Source organism: Saccopteryx leptura, chromosome 6, assembly GCF_036850995.1.
Source record: "Saccopteryx leptura isolate mSacLep1 chromosome 6, mSacLep1_pri_phased_curated, whole genome shotgun sequence".
Taxonomy (NCBI): domain Eukaryota; kingdom Metazoa; phylum Chordata; class Mammalia; order Chiroptera; family Emballonuridae; genus Saccopteryx; species Saccopteryx leptura.
Window position 1 is genome coordinate 106,537,000 of NC_089508.1, and position 19,873 is coordinate 106,556,872.

Genomic DNA, 19,873 nt, shown 5'->3' on the forward strand with positions numbered 1-19,873 from the left:
GTAGCTTCTTGAGTATGGCTAATTTATTCTTGCCTTTCAGGGCTCAGCTTGGGGATCCTCTCCAGGAAATCTTCCCTAACCCCTGCCCCACTCTTCCCCACCCCAAGGCCCTCTTCTGGCTGAGCACTTGGCCCTGGCTGTTTGCTGTCTGAGCGGCTTACTCTCATTTCTGTCATAGCACCACCAGTTACATGATTGCACTTGATAGCAAGGATTCTTCTTCATTTTAGAAATCTGTGTCCAGCAGTGTCTGGCATGTGGCAGGTATACAAAAAATGTTGAATCAATATTTGACTTGAGGTGTATTTTTAGACTTGTTTGGTGTTTCTTTAGTCTGTGTTTTTGCTCTGGAAGCTCCACCCATAGCTGTGATCATAGTCTTTACGATGGACAGTGTACCTTTTGAGTTTTCAATGTTTCTGGTGAATGAGTGTTTTTCATATCCCTGAAACCTGAGGTCATCAAATGGGAGAGGAGTGAGGGGTTGCCATTAGTGAATTCCCTGAGTGGGGCAAGGGACATTGGTGTAATTCTTCCTTCCCTCGCCAGTGAGGAGGAGGCCAAGTATTAGAGGTTGGGGGAAGATAGTGGCAGTCACATGAAATCTCAGATTCTATCAGTAGCTCACTGTTTACTGGTTGGGACCTCTGATTAAGTACTGGCCAGGCCTACACTGTCCAGGTTAATTTACATACCTTTCTGTTTCACCAGCCCACATCAGGTTTAAACTTGTAACTTAAGGTGATAGCTCATTCCTACATATTCCTCTCTAACCTGAAACCAATCTCTTATTTTCCATCATAAGTCTATAGACTAGCAACACCATTATGTATCAGATGGCAGGAGAACGTCACATCACCCCCCCACCACCACTGTTTACTGATTGGATGAAATTAGGTAAGGCTGAGCTTCTCTCAGCCTCAGTTATCTCCTTTTTAAAGTGAGTGTTCTAAGTTTTTATGTTCCTGAGACCATGGAATTAAACTGGATTGTTTCTCAAGGTTCATTCCATTTCCATTTTAAGTTGCATAATATATATGAATTATTTATCAGTATTCCAGTGCTCACTGAGAAAGTTGATTAGAAGTTTTCTCCTCTGTAGAGAACCTTTGCCATATTTGTCATTAGTAGTGTTGAAATTCTAACACATAAACTTACTGCATTCAGTATGTTGATTTTTAACTTCTAAAATTTCATGATATAGGATTATCACATGAAGGCCTCTCTTTTTAAATTTTTCTTCTCAAGGTGGTCGCATTTAATTTCTTTTTTTCTTTAGAGATCAGAGCTTAATGTGTCAAACAAATGTATATATATGGTCAGGCCATTTACCTAAGGATGTCAGAGCCTTTTCAGCATGTGCATACATTTATATCAATACCTGAGAGAAATATGGAAATGCTTTTATCTAGGCCAGGGGTCTCAAACTCAACTCAGCATGTGGGCCGCAGAGCAAGATCACAGCCGTTCGATGCGGCCTCCGGCCGCGAGTTTGAGACCTCTGGTCTAGGCCCTTTAATTCTCTACTCTCAAAAGAGAGTTCTTGACCTTATTATTCCGCTTTATTAAAAGCCTTACTTCCTGAAGGCAAAACTCAGATAAAAATTAAGAACTCTAATAGTCAGAAAAAAGTGTCTTCTTTAGTATTACTACTAATACATTAATATTTCATTGTCCTGTTTTCTACCAACAAAGACACTGCAAACTAGATACCATTTAAACAGTGAGGATATCTGTAACAGGCCTCCTGCTGCCCCAGTTCAGATTCTTACTCTGCCATTCCATGCATCCATTTCATCATTCTTGTTTCCCTTTTTTTTAAGATTTTATTATGAAAAAATTTAAAAATACAGCGAAGTTTAAAGAATTTTACAGCAAACATTTATATACCCATTTTCTTATTCTACCATTAACATTTTACTATACAGTACTTGCTTCATCAGGTATCTATTTTTCTATTTATTTCTTCATTCATTAGTTTATTTATATGCATTTCAAAGTAGATTGCAGATGCCTGTATCTGTACTTATTCTCTTTTTTTATTTTTTTGACAGAGACTGTGATAGAGTCAGAGAGAGGGACAGACAGGAAGTGAAAAAGATGAGAAGCATCAATTCTTTGTTGCAGCACCTTAGTTGTTCATTGATTTCTTTCTCATATGTGCCTTGACCAGGGGCTCCAGCAGAGCCAGGGACCATGGGGTCATGTCTATGATTCCACGCTCAAGCCAGCAACCCCGCACTCAAGCTGGTGAGCCCATGCTCAAGCCGGATGAACCCGCGTTCAAGCAGGGGATCTCAGGGTTTCAAACTTGGGTCCTCCAAGTCCTAGTCCGACACTTTATCCACTGTGCCATCGCCTGGTCAGGCTGTACCTGTTCTCTTTTGATGAATGTTTATATTTCTGCCAAAACTGACTTAACTCAAGTGAGCAGTTGTGGCCACTTCTTCTAATTGACTCATAAAGGAATTACCCGATGTCACCAGCCTTATTAGTACAATGCTGTCAGCCTGTACGAAGTGGTTTTCACAGAAAAGATCAGTGACATTCTAGATCAGCACTAGCCAATAGAAATATAATATTATAAATCTAGAAGCTACATTAAAAAAGTTAAAAGAAACAAGTAAAATTAACTTTGCATTTTATCCTTTTAAAACATACCCAACATATAATTTCAGCATGTAATTAATATCTTTAAATTAATGAAATATTTTATATTCTATATAAATAGTAACTTTCCTAGAAATTCAGTACATCTCAGTTATAATTAGTTGTATTTCAGTGTGCAATACTAAATGTAGCTAGTGGGTATCATATTGGCAGTGCGGTTCTAAACCTTCACACTTAATTAGTACCTTCCTCCCCATAAATGTCCAGTGTCTGAATATACTGACTTAGTCAGATTTCCTAATGAGTGGAAAAGAGTAATGGCATTTATAGTAAACCCTATTACACCCTTTCATGTTGAGGTCATTTTTATTCTTGGCTCCTTTGTCAGTAACTTCTTAGGTTTTTTCCCCCTTTAATTATTTCTCTTGATTTCTTGGCATCTATAGGACTCAGGACTTGAATTCCATTCCCTATAACAATGTTGAGTGTATTTGATTACTTTCCTGCCACCCTCCATCAAGTTTCATGCTCCACCAGTTCATTTGCTCCCATTTTTGCTAGAGTACTCTCTTTAAAACATAAGATCTTAACATCTAATTATAAAAATAAATACATTCTAGGGTTAAAATATTAACCAACTGAATTACAAAATTTGTTCTGTATTCTGATTGTGGTGTTGATTTAAACTCAGAATTGCATGTATCTACACACCTACACACACAAACACACAAGTGGGGAAAAAAGGTTGATTAGGTGTTATGAATTGAAGTTTTTATTTCATTGACTAAATGAAAGACCTTTGGCTAAATTAACTAGAGAAAAATTCCTTTTTATAAAGTATAAATTAAGTCTTCATTAATTATGTGTTTCCATTAATCATTTCTCCACTAACAAAATGTTTTTTTGGATCATGAAGATGCTTCATCTCATCCTCGGTTTTTAATTGGTGTGTTTCATCCAGAAAGTGGATGAGGAAAAGTCAAAAGTCATATAAAATATGATATATCTGATTTCAGATACTTCTGGGTGGTTTTTATTTTTAACTTTAGCTTGTAGTTATGAGTTTTGACTAGCCCAGGGAGAAGACTTAGACTGGAAAGTCAGCAGGAGCGGCAAGAATAGTAGTACTCTAATAGGGGCAGAACTTTGTTGGAAGAATGTCATGTTGATAAATATCAGTTATCTTGAAGATCAGTATATATCATGTGATTAGCTAGGAATATCCGAAGTACTGCCTAATTTAGTATTGGATTAAGAAATTAATTTAGATACCTGGAATACTAAGATATCCCTGCTAAGCTTTTGGGAAAAAAAGAGCAAAATAATTCACCTCTTCCAGTTTTACTCACTAAAGCAAGCCACTGTAGGCTTTATGCCCACATCACATTGCATCATGATAGACAATGATATATTATATTTAAGATTAGCTTGGATGCCGCAGCGGAACTGATGAACATTTTTTAGTGGGTGTATAACCCTGTAAAGATTATTTTTAAGGTTGTCCTTAAGTACCTGCTTTATTGTCTTTACACTTTGCTGTTGTCTTGTTCATTTATTTGTTTTTGTTTACCAGTAATTACCCACTACCCAAGAATGGAAGTTTCATGACAGCAGAACTCTCTTATTCTTTGCTGTTTTCTCAGCACCTAAAACCGTGGCTGGAAGATAATGGCTGCTTAGTAAATATTTGTCAAAAGACTATATTTACAGATTTATCAATAATGAATGATGTATTGTATCCCCAGTCTGTCTGCTTAGTATACTGTAAAGGCTATTAATGCTAATGCTGATAAAAAGCCATACATTATTCTTTACTCATCGCTTGTCATAAATGTCCATTTGTTTCTTTTTGTCAATCATCCTTTAAATTAGAGGAAAACACAGGGTGTTCTTTCAAAGAACACTAAGATCTAGAAATAGGAGGATAATAAAAGCTACAGTGGCAGTCCCTATACTACTTTATATTTTTGGAAAAGAGTTATATACTATTACTTTTCTTTTATGAATAGTGATTTATAAACCAACCAAAATAATGAAATTTTAGGACTTTACTCCAGAATAATATCCCAGCACATTAGGTCAATTATGGTAACAGATTTTCTCCGAAGCCCCAAATTAATATTGTGTCTATTTTCATTTTAAGATTTGTTTTCTAGAATTAAACAGAATGATTATACTTTCTTATTTCTTGTTGCTTCCTTTTAGAAGAAGGATGTATTTATTAATAGATGCAGCCTGTCTGGTGGTGGTACAATGGATAGAGTATTGACCTTGGACTTGAGCGTCCCAGGTTTGAAACTCCGAGGTTGCTGGTTTGCACGCAGGCTCATCTGTTTTGAGCGCAGGCTTGCTGGCTTGAACATGGGATCATAGACAGGACCCCATGGTCACAGGCTTGAGCCCAAAGGTTGCTGGGTTGAGCCTTGAGTAAGGTGTCACTGGCTCCACTTGAGCTGCCCCCCCCACACACACAAGGCACGTATGAGAAGCAATCTGTGAACAACTGAAGTGATGTAGCAATGAGTTGATGCGTCTCGTATCTCCATCTTCTCTCTCTCCCTTCCTGTCTGTCTCTCTGCCTCTCTCTGTCTCTCAAAATAAAAAATAAAAAATAGATGCGGAAGTTGTGAGGTTTTATAAATTCTTGTTCTAATTTGTATCAAGCAACCGGCAAGAATGGACATGTCTTTCTAAAATGCATTTCTTCCAAAAGAGGGTGCTGTGGTGTTTCTTCTGAGTGCTTTAGCATTTTCTTGAAAGGAACTGAACAGCTTGATTTTGTATCTTTACATTCCCAACATTTGAGAAATAGTGTCTGATTCTTTAAATTTATTTACATGAAGTGACATAAACCAGTTCTTGATGTTATTGATACTTTTTAAAGCTTTTAAAAATACATGTTTATTTAGAAAATCTGGCAAATAAGAAAGTTTGAAAGAAAAACATGCACATAATCTCACAACTTAGTGAGAAATATTTTTCAAGTTTGCCTTTTTTTATTTTTAAACTGAATTTTTAAAATTTTTTGTTTAGGCCCTGGACTGTTGGCTCAGTGGTAGAACCTCAGCCCAGCATGTGGAAGTCCCAGGTTTGATTCCTGGTCTGGGCACACAGGAAAAGCAACCATCTGCTTCTCCATCCCTCCCCCTTCTCTCTCTCTCTTTTTGTCTCTCTTTCTCATCCTCCCACAGCCATGGCTCATTCAAGCAAGTTGGCCCTGGGCACTGAGGATGGCCCCATGGCCTCACCTCAGGCACTAAAATAGCTCGGTTGCCGAGCAACGGAGCAATACCCTCAGATGGGCAGAGCATTGCCCCATAGGGGGCTTGCTGGGTGGATCCTGGTCGGGGTGCATGTAGAAGTCCGTTTATCTGCCTCCCCACTTCTCAATAATAAAGAAAGTAAAAAAAAATTTTTTTTTGTTTAGAAATAAAATTTAATGGGGTGACATTGATCAATCAGAGTACTTAGGTTTCAGGTGAACATCTCCATGACATTTGAACTGTTAATTGAGTTGTGTGCCCATAACCCCAAATCAACTCATTTTCTGTTGTCTTTTAATGGTGTTTATGATCTTTGGTATATAGAAGTTTTGAATTTTTATTATTTTTTAAATTATTTTATTGATTTTGGGGGTGGGGTGGGGTGGGGAACAAGAAGTAGTTGCTTCACTCTAGCTGTTCATTGGTTGCTAGTTGTATGTGCAATGAGAAGCAATCTGTGAACAACTGAAGTGATGTAGCATCGAGTTGATGCTTCTCGTATCTCCATCTTCTCTCTCTCCCTTCCTGTCTGTCTCTCTGCCTCTCTCTGTCTCTCAAAATAAAAAATAAAAAATAGATGCGGAAGTTGTGAGGTTTTATAAATTCTTGTTCTAATTTGTATCAAGCAACCTGCAAGAATGGACATGTCTTTCTAAAATGCATTTCTTGACCAGACAAGCCCAGGATTTCAAACCGGCGACTTCAGCATTTCAGATTGGTGCTCTATCCACTGCGCCACTACAGGTCAGGGAAAAGTTTTGAGTTTTCAAGTGGCCAAATCTGTTGTTTTTCTTTGCTTTTTTTATTTAGAAAATGTTGCCCCTTCCTAAATTTATTCTTCTTAAGAAATCAGATGAACCTTGGCCACCTTGGTTCAGAAAACCAGGTTAGATAAACTTAATTTAGAGGTAGATTACTTACTACATTTTTAAAAACTCATTTATTTAAAAATACATATAACAGAGCTGTTGCATTAGTCATAAAACAAATTTTTAAATATTTCACAACACTGCATCACAGATATTCTCAGTGTAAACCCCTCTGTTTTTGTTTATAATTTTTTTCACAAACCTCAACGAAATACAGTACCTTGCTATATAACTTGCTAGATTTACTTAGTGTATAAAGACCTTTGTATTCATATGCATGTCACTGGGATGTTCAGTATAACTGTGTGACTTAAAGTTTCTTATATTGAGCCTCCTATGGGAAAACTAGTCTTGATTTCCATTTCCAGTTTAATTTTGAGAAAGACTTTCATTTGCCTTTCTTTTTCTATGCTCTGTTCTTATTTTCATGTGTCAGAAACTATAAAAAAAAGACTAGCTTTTTTTAAAGATCTTAAAATTTTTTATTCATTTTAGAGAGAGAGAAACAGGAAGAGAGAGAGGGAGGAGAGAGATGAGAAGTACCAACTTATAGTTGCTTTACTTTAGTTGTTCATTGATTGCTTTTCATACGTGCCTTGACTCAAGCCAGAGACCTTGTGATCATGTTCATGATCCCGCACTCAAGCCACTGACCTCCACACTCAGGCTGGTGAGCCCAGGCTCCAGCTGGCAACCTTGAGGTTTCAAACTGGGGATCTCAGCATTCTGGGTTGATGCTCTATCCACTGTGCCACCACCAGTCAGGCAGAGTAGCTATTTTTTTTTTTTTAAAGGTTCATTCCAGTTATCCAGCATGGAGCTTTAGAATGTTTTCTTTTTCTTTGCTGAATTCTCATTCTTTACCCCTTTCATCTTTTTTCTGACTCACTTCACACTCTGAAGTATATAACGTTCCTGGTTCTACCTTAACCAAGTGACCGGATAGAATGACCCTCGGATTCTTAACCTTGGCAATACTGACTTCTCCAGTTATGAAAACCAAAATTGTCTCTAGATATTTCCAGATGTCATGGAGCCAAAATCATCCCCCAGTTAAGAACCCTGGAATTGACAGGCAAACCAGATGTAAATTCCTGTTCCAATCCTTTTTCTTCACTACCTTTGCTTTCTGTACTGCCCAACCTAGAACCAAATAAAATCATTTGTCCTACCCACTAGATCTATAGCTTGATACCATTTAAGAAACATCCTCATATTATTCATAGCATACATTTTGGCATTATGTGCTCTATCCATGAGTCATCATTTATTAATTGAGTGACATTATATCTCTCTACTTCATCTCTAAAAGGAGGATAAATACCTACCCATTGAATTTTAGTGAGAATTAAATAAAAGAATGTATTTTAAATGTTGACCACATCATAAATTTTCAATAAATAGTTGATCTTATATCATCATTATCACCACTCCATTGCTGATCTCCTCTATTGAACTGATTCAGAAATATCACATAAGCTCATCTAAAATGATTCCCCGATTCAGTAGAGTAGCGAGGTGGGGGCAAGGGGGGGTCTATCATGCCCCGGGAACTACTCACAGAGGGGTGCCAAATGGTCTCCAAGACAAACAAGAAAAGCGTAGTAGAAGGGGAGGGGGGTGCCAATAAAGGGTAGTGCCCCGGGCACCAGTTATGTTCGCTACGCCACTGCCCCGATTCCACCACTCTACTCTTCTTTCAAGCTAAAAGTAGTCTCTGCCTACGTGAATTCTTATAATACTTTGTCTCTACCTTTCTTCTAGCACTCGCCACTCTTTACCTTCCGTTATAGTTATTCATGTGCATGTCTCTTCTTCCCCGCTTGTCACTCCGTTCCTTACATTTATCGTGTTGTTCACATTTGTAGTCCAGCACATTTTCACATAGTACACTTGCTAACACCAATAGAATAATAACTTGGAATATAGTATGGTTAAGCTCAGGACCACTACTTACCTATGTACAGCCCTTCAACACACACAAGCTATTTAAGAAAATGGTTTTGTGGTCAGCAAATAAAATTTTAATAGAAAAAGAAAAATATTTCTTTTTATTCAAAGCATTTTGTCTTATAACAATAATATAGTGGTGTATAAAACACTATTTGTTGCCATATAGTTAGGATGTATTTCTTTTAGTTATGTTATCTCTTCCCTTCCCTCCCCCTTTTTTTTAAGAGAGAGAGAAAGACAGAGAGAGGGACAGACAGATAGGAAGAGAAAGAGATGAGAAGTATAAGCTCATGGTTACAGCACCTTAGTTGTTAAGTGATTGCTTTTTCCTATGTGCCTTGACCAGGGGACTACAGCTGAGCCAGTGACTCCTTGCTCATGGCAGCAACCTTGGGCTTCAAGCCAGTGACCTTTGGGCTCAAGCCAGCGACCATGGGGTCATGTCTGTGATCCCACGCTTAAGCCAGTGACTCAGCACTCAAGCTGGTGAGCCCATGCTCAAGCTGGATGAGCCCATGCTCAAGCCGGTGACCTTAGGGTTTCGAACCTGAGTCCTCAGTGTCCCCGGCTGATGCTCCATCCACTGTGCCACTACCTGGTCAGGTACTATCTCCCCTTTTAACAACAACAAAAAAATATGTGAAATTGTAGCATCATTCTTTTTTTTTTAATTTATTCTTTTTTTTTTTTAAGAGAGAGAGGAAGGAAGGGAGAGATAGAGAGAAAAAAAGAGAAACATATCAACTTATTGTTTCACCTATCTATGCATTCATTGGTTGACTCCTGTATGTGCCCTGACTGGGGATTGAACCTGTATTGGGAATGATGCACCGATCAGCTGAGCAACCTGGCCAGGGCTAGGACATCATTCTTTTGGGGTATTCCCATTTTCTTTAAAAGCTTACGAGCCCAGCCTGACCTGTGGTGGCACAGTGGATAAAAACGTCGACCTGGAACACTGAGGTCGCTGGTTCAAAACCCCAGGCTTCCCTGGTCAAGGCACATATGGGAGTTGATGCTTCCTGCTCCTCTCTCCCTTCTCTCTCTCTCTGTCTCCTCTCTCTAAAATGAATAAATAAATAAAATCTTTAAATAAATAAATAAATAAATAAATATTAAAAAAAAAAAAGCTTACAAACCTGACCTGTGGTGGTGCAGTGGATAAAACATTGACCTAGCACTCTGAGGTCGCTGGTTTGAAACTCTGGCTTCCCTGGTCAAGGCACATGTGGGAGTTGATGGCTTCCTGCTCCTCCCCTACTTCTCTCTCTCTCTTCCATTCTCCCTTTCCTCTCTAAAATGAATAAATAAAATCTTTTTTAAAAGCTTATGAAATAATCTGACTTTTAAGCCCTTTAGGAAGTTAAGGGTAGAGTGAGATGGGCCTATAGAGAGTTTTTTCTACTAAGGAACATGAGTATTTTTGAAAGCTAGTGCCTACATGGGACAGTGTTTAGTCACTGAAGACTTCAGAAGTGATTGGTGGCCACTCTGGAGAACATACTTTACTTTCTAATCTGCATAGTTTGGCTTTAGATAAGGTTCCCTAAGTGACCAAAACATTTGGATGGAGTCCATTTCAGCAGCAACATTTAAGGGGATGCCAAAACACTCAGTAATAAAGATATACCCTTTATTTTTAAGTGAGAGGAGGGGAGATAGTGAGGCAGACTCTACATGCACCCAGACCAGGATCTACTCAGCAACCCCCGTCTAAGGCCAATGCTTGAATCAACCGAGCTATCCTCAGTGCCTTGGGCTGACACTCAAACCAGTTGAGCCACTGGCTACAAGAGGGGTAGAGAAAGAGAAGGGGGAGAGGGAAGGGAAGAGGAGCAGATGGTCGCTTCTCATGTGTGCCCTGACTGGGGATCGAACCTGGGACATCTGCATGCCAGCTCACACTCTATCCACTGAGCCAACCAGCCAGGGCCGTGGATAAATATTTTAATAGCACCCTACATGTTAGATACAGCTTTGTGCTTTTTTTAGAGGTAGGCTGGTACTATGAACTTTATCATGTCAACTGTTAATTTATTGGTGAATTTCTGTATGCCTACTTGCTTGTATCAAAATATATCTTCTCTTGCTTGGAGAGTAGAGCTGTCTGTTTTTAGAGACAGTTTCTAGAAACATTAGAGAAAAATTTTCTGTGGTGGTAGCTTTCCACGTGGACCTTGTTTCCCCCCACTAGTCAGGAAATGACTAGAAACCAATATTCTTAGATATAGAAGTTCTTACAAGTCTACTTGTCTAAAGTCTCCCTGCCTTATCTTAACATTGCCTCTTTTTCTGTGTCTCTGGCTTCTCTCCTGTGTCTAATAAGGTCATTAGATCTAGGACTCAGTTGGGTAATCCAGGATGATCTCATCTAGGAGATCCTTAACTTGATTACATCTAAAAAGACCCTTTTCCCAAATAAGGTCACATTCAAGGTTCCAGGTGTTTGGACATGGATATATCTTTTCAAGATCCACTGTTCAACACCACACCCCCAGTCTCACTCTGCTGTCTGCCAGGCTCACTTAGCAACACCCCAACAAGGAATTACAGAACTTGTGGTCATGGCACATTCTTCGTTTCATATATTTACCCATTCTGTTTATGAATAGCACTGAAGGTTAAAAATTCTTTCTTATATCAAGCCAAAACCTATCCTGGGATAATGTTTGATGGTGGGTTCTAGGTCTCTTCTGCAAAGCTATGGAGGATAAGAAAAATTGGTCCCATGATTCTTAGGTTGAGGGAGAATAACATATTAATGCTTCTCTACTATACTGATACAGTACTTCTGGAGATATGAGATTCTATCCTGCATATATACTACCATCACCACCCTCCCCCCCAAAATCCCAGATTTAATGTAGTTAATTCCATTGTGAGGCAGTTGTGATGGATATGTAATTAATCCCCTCCAAGAGGGTTGGGAGTGGACAAAAGATTGAGAAACAGTAATCTCAGCCTTCTTCCTCATGACAGCCATTCATTCTGATAGATGAAGATAGCTATTTATATTTTCCTGAGTCTGTTCTTTTCCAAATCAACACTTTTAATTTCAGTTATTTCCCTATGACATGGCTTCCATGCCATCATTCACCAAATATACTGCTCACAAAAATTAGGGGATAGTTTATCGCTTCATATTCATTTTGAAATATCCCCTAATTTTTGTGAGCAGTATATTAGGGTCTAATAGGTGCCGGGTACTCTGCTAGGTATTAGAGTGATGCAGGGATGAATATCCTAGAGTCTGTGTCACCTAAGATTGTAGTCTGGGGAGGATGTGAACAAATAAATTGCAAAATGCTGATCTGATCTCAGTATTTTGCAATTTATCCTATACTTAAGCTTGATAAGCTTAAGGATAGAATCCTGAGGGAGCACAAAGAAGAATACCTAGACCAGTAGAGAAGAAGTGATATCTAAACTGAGACCTAAAGGTCAAGAAGAGAGGAGGGAGGCAGGACACATTTGTGTTCCAGGCAGAAGGGGCATCCACACTCACTTTGTGTTGGGTGGCATACTCCCATAGGGGAAATAAAAGATGCCTCCCCACAGTCCCTGTCGTTGCTCCCTGGCAAACAGGCCGGTCTGGGGCTGGGGTGAGGAGAACAAGGTAATTAAGATAATTATTTTTTGCCTGGCCTGTGGTGACTCAGTGGATAAACTGTCAATCTAGAATGCTGAGATCTCCAGTTCAAAACCCTGGACTTGCCTGTCAAGGCACATACAACAAGCAATAAGCAAGCAATGAACAACTAAAGTGAAGCAACTATGAGTTAATGCTTCTTGTTCCCCCCTCTCCTCTCTCTGTAAAATCAATAAATAAAAATTTTTTTAAAAGCTGGCCCTGGGCCCTGGCCGGTTGGCTCAGGGGTAGAGCGTCAGCCTGGCGTGCAGAAGTCCTGGGTTCGATTCCCGGCCAGGGCACACAGGAGAAGCGCCCATCTGCTTCTCCACTCCTCCCCCTCTCCTTCCTCTCTGTCTCTCTCTTCCCCTCCCGCAGCCGAGGCTCCATTGGAGCAAAGATGGCCCGGGCGCTGGGGATGGCTCCTTGGCCTCTGCCCCAGGCGCTAGAGTGGCTCTGGTCGCAACAGAGCGACGCCCCGGAGGGGCAGAGCATTGCCCCCTGGTGGGCGTGCCGGGTGGATCCTGGTCGGCGCATGCAGGAGTCTGTCTGACTGTCTCTCCCCGTTTCTAGCTTCAGAAAAATACAAAAAAAAAAAAAAAAGCTGGCCCTGGCTGGTTGGCTCAGCAGTAGTATGTCATCCTGGCATATGAAAGTCCTGGGTTTGAGTCCCAGTCAGGGAACACAGGAGAAGAGACCATCTGCTTCTCCATTTCTCCCACTTCTCTCTCCCTCTCTCTCTCTCTCTCTCTCTCTCTTCTCTCTCTCTCTCTCCTGCAGCCATGGCTCTAATTCAAGCAAGCTGGCCCTGAGAGCTGAGGATGGCTCCATGACCTTACCTCAGGCACTAAAATAGCTCCCTTGCTGAGCAATGGAGCAGCAGCCCCAGATGGGCAGAGCATTGCCCGGTATGGGGCATGCCAGGTTGATCCCAGTCATGGGTGCATGCGAGAGCCTGTCTGTCTGCCTCCCCGCCTCTCACTTAATAAAAAATAAAATAAAAATAAAGAGCTAAATATTTTCTAAAACTTAGTAATTAAGGTAACTATTTTAATGCAATATTTTTTTAAAATTACAATTAGTGCAAAAAATATGAACAAAACATGAAAAGGTGTTTTGAAGAAAGGCTGGATTGGTATTATCCATTTCCCCTTTTGCTTCAGGCACCAGTATTGCTTGGCATGGCAGTAGTGACTAAACCTGTCTTTCTTTAGATTTTGATATTTTGTTCCTCATGGATTGTTTTTGCATAATTTTGATTTTTTAAAATATCGCATTAGTACTGTTTATCTTAAAAGTGAGTTTTGTGGTGCTTCTTTAAATTTTGTGCCTAAGACAGGTGCCTTAGTCACCTCACACTGATCCCAGCCTTGTAACTAAGATATACACATAAGCCTGACCTGTGGTGGCACAGTGGATAAAGCATTGACCTGGAATGCTGAGGTCACTGGTTCAAAACCTGGGCTTGCTTGGTCAAGGCACATATGGGAGTTGATGCTTCCTGCTCCTCCTCCCTTCTCTCTCCTCTCTCTAAAAATGAATAATTAAAATCTAAAAAATTAAAAAGATATACATATAAGATCTGTGCTCAGTCAATTGGGCTCTCCCTCTTGGGGCTTTGACTCTGGACAGTGTGAAGGCACAGATGTGCTTAGAGACATTTCACAGCAACTGCAGTGCAGGTCAGTGTCCTACACTGCTGTGCTTGTGCCAGCGTGCACTCTCCAAGGGTCCAGGGGCCGGCGTCAGAGGCAGTGTCTAACTAGTCACTCCTGTGGCATGACCTTGGTCATGTTACCGCTCTGGCTTTTCTTGATCTTCTGTTTTGAACTAGTGTTCCAGTATTCAAGATCTATATTTCCTTCCTTTTTGAAAATCACAGCCATGGTTGTTTATCTCTATATTTCCATTCTCTTTTCTTTAGAGACAACCAGTAATGGCTGCATGATGATATATGTAAGTTTTACAGATATGCTAGGAGGAAATTCATCCAAGCCTAGAAAAACCTCAGTCTAAGAAATTATTTTTTTTAGTCCCTTTCCTTGTTTTTCACTCCAGTTCTATTTTTTGTCTGACATTTCCAACATGAACATAATTTTGAACATTTATTTTTAGTTGTCATTTCTTAGTATTACATTAACTGCTCCAAACATTTAAAGAGGATGTTTTGTTGTCCGTAACTTCATAATAACTAGTCACTGGATCTGAATACATGAACAGTAGAGATGAACGGATGCCAGAGTCAAAGGATCTCCCTAAAGGCGGGCATCAGAGGTGTCCATGGAGGAAATGAACAGTGTTCACCAAGAAACAGCTGGAGGATTTAGAGACATTTTTAATAAGAACCAACACTCAAACTTCATTCTTTGGAAGAAGTGGCCTCAAAAATTACCATATATCCAACAGTACTATAGATTTGGTTCAAGAACCTCAGAGCAAACCCCCACCCCCACCCCTAAAAAAGTCAAGCATATTCAGGAAAAGCACCAAGAAGCTCAATAATAACAGTTACCTGAGAGAGAGGTCAAGAGAAATATGGGCCTACTACCGAGATCCGCAGCTCTGTCTCCTAGATGCCTCATCGGGCACACTCAGTCTAACTGAGCATGTCCCGATTTTAAGGTCTCCTCAGACCACTCTGTTGGCCATAAAACAGCCTGTTTTGGATACCACCAACACCCTCACATATGTAGCCTATTCCCCATTTTGGCCTCCCAACTTTTCCTACACTGAGGTTCTCATTCGTTTATTCACTCCTAGGTAGAACTTAACCAGCTAGGTAGAACTTAACCAGCAATTCTGACCTGCATTAGACAGAAAGAAAGGTCATATGGATCAGAAAGAAACAATATTTACCTCATTCTGGGCATTAATTTTCTGATATTATTATAGTGTATCTGTGCCACTCTGTATTCATCCTTTAATAAATATATCTCTACCTGTTTTTTTTTCTTTAGTTGCTTCCCTTTCTTCTTCATTAGAGTCAATAATATTATAATTTTATTTTTAAAGCCTAACATATCTCGTAGGTTGCACTTACTGTTAGAGTTTCTGACTTGGAATTATCCCCATCCTATCTCTGAACACTTTGAAATTACTTAGGGTCTAGTTTCCTCCCATATGAAAGGATCTGAATCTGGATTCCTTTTTTTTTTTTTTGCTATTACAAAGTCCAAGTTAGCCCTCAGGTTAATGGGGGAAGGGGGCAGCTGCTGAGAGAGAGGCAGACAACTGCTGCCCGCACCGGGAGAGTCTCCCTGCCTCCCTCCCCCCTTCCCACTCTCCTCCCGGCTCACCACCATGTCCATGGTGCCACCCAGTCACTCACAGACCAGCTGGCCCTGGGACTCAGTTGGTTCAGCAACAGGTACATCCAACAGACCAAGCCCCTCACCTTGGAGCATACTATCAACCTATACCCTCTTACCAATTGTACTTTTGATACAAAAGAGCTCCCCTATGAGGACAGCCTATTGCAGCCAGATTTAAATGCATGAGGGAGGAATTTGATAAAGTTGGAATGAGGACTCTAGAATAGGTTTTGATTGTACATGAGCACTGGCTACCCCATGTAATACTGCTACAGCTGGGAACAATTTTCTTCAAACTACCTGGTAGTAAACTCAACCCAGAAGAAGATAAAGTTGAAAGACTAAAACACTTAATGACAGAGATACTAGGTTGTCAAGGTGGAGTCCTGAAGGATTGGGTAACTGATGGAGATCAAATTTTGAACTTCCTCAGTATCCTTATACTCCTGCACATATTACAGAACTGAAGGAACTTAAGAAATTATTTTTGGTTCAACTTCAAGAGAAAGCCTTGTTGGCAATCCCTAAAATACAAGCTGGTAGCCGCACCATTGTTTGGATTGTATCTCAGTGCACCAGGATGTGGAGCCACTGTTTCTAATCTCCCTCAGCTTTTGAGCAAGTTCAATTTTATATACAACTGAATTTCTGCACAGTGGAAAAGTAAAAGAAGCCACCTCAGTGAGCACAGCTCTACACAGTATAGAATAAACATGGTAGAAAAGGGTTTTTTTTGTTGTTGTTTGTTTGTTTGTTTTCTGAAGTGAGAAGCAGGGAGGCAGAGAGACAGACTCCCACATGCGCCCTACTGGGATCCACCTAGCATGCTCACCAGGGGGCGATGCTCTGCCCATCTGAAGCATCGCTCTGTTGCAACCAGAGCCATTCTAGCACCTGAGGCGGAGGCCATGGAGCCATCCTCAGTGCCTGGGCCAACTTTGCTCCAGTGGAGCCTTGGCTGCGGGAGGGGAAGAGAGAGATGGAAAGAAAAGAGAAGGGGAAGGGTGGAGAAGCAGATGGGTGCTTCTCCTGTGTTCCCTGCCCAGGATTCGAACCCTGGTCCTCCACACAGCAAGCTAACGCTCTACCACTGAGCTAACCTGCCAGTGTGGAAAGTTTTTTGTTTTGTTTGTTTGTTTGTTTGTTTTGTCTTTTTCTAATACCTAAATTGCCACTGCATACTTTTGTTTGAATAGTAAAGTTGATAGGAAGAACTAAATAGTGGTGTAAACATATGTGATAATGTTTAATTAGCTTTTGTTTCTACTGATAGGTTTTTGTACATTAAAGAAAGAAGACTAATTTCAATTTGTATTTTTAAATTTCACATTAAACCTGTAAAATTCTTTTAAAAAAAACTAAGTCCAAGTTAGCAAGCACTATCACTTCTTTTAAAGCTCTTGTCACGCTTATATCACCTATAGTTTCCTTCCTATCAGTCATAGTCCTGACTAGCAGTTCTCTTTGTTGTTTCTTCTACTTTCTGAGAAATGAAATTGGCAATATGGTATCAATTTATCAGGTGTTCTACTTTTACCAGAATGAAACCTCTCCCTGATGCTGGGAGAGGTGACATTTCTCGTTACTGCTGTATATTGTGTCCATATCTGTTTTGTAATCTGTATTAGGAAAGCATCACTGTGCATCGACCACAACAGCATTATTATAGTAGAAGATATCTTACCAGTGTCATGAGTCTCAGTGATGCTTCCGTCTTGGGTTAACCTTTCAAGTTTAGTTATTATTCATGTTATAGAGATTGTTATTAGGAATGAGGCCATTAGCTTGATTTACCATTGATAAATTATTGGAAGGCTCTACTATATTATGTTTAAGTATCACAGCAGCACCTCTATATGGGAGTTCTTCTTGATTTTACATAATCTTATTGAGACTTCAAACCATCCTGTCATCAGCTACAATGCTCACTGTCATTATTTAATAAAGGAAGTACTATGTATTCTCCTTTCCCCTCTCATTTCCTTAGGGGCATGGCAGATATGGTGGAAATGAACACTTAAGGACCCTGAGCAAGAGGCATACTGTTTCCTAGATAACTGTCTTTTAACTAGCATTATAGAAATCATGGGTGGGGGATGGGGAGAGAGAAAATAAAGTCAAAACAGGGCTTCTTCAAAAATAGAAAACATTTTTAAGTTCCACCTAGTGTCATCATAATAGGTGAATCTGAAGACCGTATCAGTCATGGGGCCAAACCTTTTCTTATATCAGATGTACACCTAAACTATTGAGGACAGATCTTGTTAGCAAACATTTGCATAGCACTTAACTATGATATCTGTTCAAATATATTTTAAATTAATTATTTAATCCTAATAACAAATCTTCCTATCAGGTAGGAGCTAATATTAGTTCCCCTTTTTCTTAAAGAATACTGATAAGAATACTGATAATAAAACTGAGGCTTAAAGAGGTTAAGTAATATTACTAGGTCACACAGCTCATAAGTGAGAGAGCTAGAATTTGAATTCTAGAAATGTGGCCTCTCCGATTGATCTTCTTCCTGAAATTCCAATGGAGAAAAATGCTATTACAACCTATACCAGAAAATACCTAAGCAGCTTGAAATATTAGTTGGAAAAAACTAATTAATTTGTGAGATGTGTAGCACCTTGATCTTTGTAGTTTTAACTTTCCCAAAAGCTACCTAATTACAATAGTGTTCCCTTCCTATTACAGTAAGTCCCTGAGTTACAAACATCCAACTTACTTAACAACTTGTACTTATGAACAGAGCGCTATAAGGGCTGTTGGTATTCAACTGCAGTTGGACATCAGTGAAAAAGATATCATAGAGTTACTTGACTCCCATGGCAAAGAACTAACCAATGAAGACCTATGGAACTAGAGCAGCAGATGACAGTATTTAGGGAAGAAAACAGGGACTTAGGAAATCCAGAACTGGAAAAGTTTCTACAAAAGAGTTAACTGATGCTTTTCATCTCATTGAAGTAGGAATGACCAAGTTAGAGGAGCAAGATCCTGATAGTTTCACCAGAGGTTACTGTACAGTTATCTAAGGCCTGAAATGCTACAGGGCCATTTATGATGAGAAAAAGGAAAGCTCTGTGCAAACCTCCCTGAGGCCTACTTCAAGAAACTGACTCCAGCAGACTCAGACCCTGACTCTAACACCAGTCCTGTCCTCTCCAACAAGTCCGTCATCTTCTGTATCATCCAAGATTGTTTTAAAGTTGTATTTGAAAATATTTAATTATTTACATGCACAAAAAGGTAAAAATAGATTCAATGTTAAGACAAACATCTGACTAAGTTGCATTTAATAGGTAAATGTACCTGTTCCAGCTTACATACAAATTCAACCTAAGAACAAACCTACAGAACCTACCTCATTCGCAACCCAGGGACAGCTTTTATTTATTGTCTGTTTGGTTTTCCCACCCTTTTCCCAACTTTCAAATTACACGGTTTGTATCTTGCTCTTGTTGATGTGTTTTTGATCACAAGCTCCTTTCGTTGGTTGTGATATGTTGTGGGGTTGTGGGAAGTTTATCGCTTGTATCCAGGGTTAGACTGATGATGTCCTTTCATCTATTTCTCTTTTACTTAATTATAGATCTTGCCTGTTAATCATTTCTGTCTATCCATGTTGACATCTAATCTCTTCTGGGTGGATTTTGCTATTATCAGAAATGAATACTTTTCCATGTCCCTGTATAGATTTTCTGTGCTGATTTTCTAAATATATTAATCTTAATTATTTTAATAGAGATTCTATTGTAGTTAATTTCATATACTATAATATACTACATATGTAAACTTACTAGGGACTCTGAGTAAATCTATGGAAGGCTTAAATACTTGAATACTTTGGTGGGGCATTTTTATACTGTAGTGAAGGAAGCTTCAAGAAACTAAATTAGCCTGACCTGTGGTGGCACAGTGGATAAAGCATCGACCTGGAATGCTGAGGTTGCCGGTTCAAAACCTTGGGCTTGCCCGGTCAAGGCACATATGGGAGTCAAAGCTGCTTCCTGCTCCTCCCCCCTTCTCTCTCTCTCTCTCTCTCAAATGAATAAATAAATAAAAATAATTAAAAAAAAAAAAAAGAAACTAAATTAGTAAACATAAAGCTAAGGATTCTGTTTAACATCAGCGTTTCTTCTTAGCAGTTGGTATGTTTTAAAATTTGTTTATATGATACTTTCCTTTTGGTAGTTTTGATGTCTTTCTGGCAACAGTACAACCTGTCTAACC

General features: G+C 39.5%; 1 protein-coding gene and 1 pseudogene across 1 annotated transcript in view; both read left to right on the forward strand.

Annotated features, from left to right (window-relative positions):
* Positions 1-19,873, forward strand: part of PRORP (protein only RNase P catalytic subunit) — a 175,129-nt gene that overhangs the window by 96,274 nt on the left and 58,982 nt on the right. The gene's annotated exons all lie outside the window — the stretch shown is intronic.
* LOC136377280 (cleavage and polyadenylation specificity factor subunit 5 pseudogene) lies at positions 15,624-16,278 on the forward strand (annotated as a pseudogene).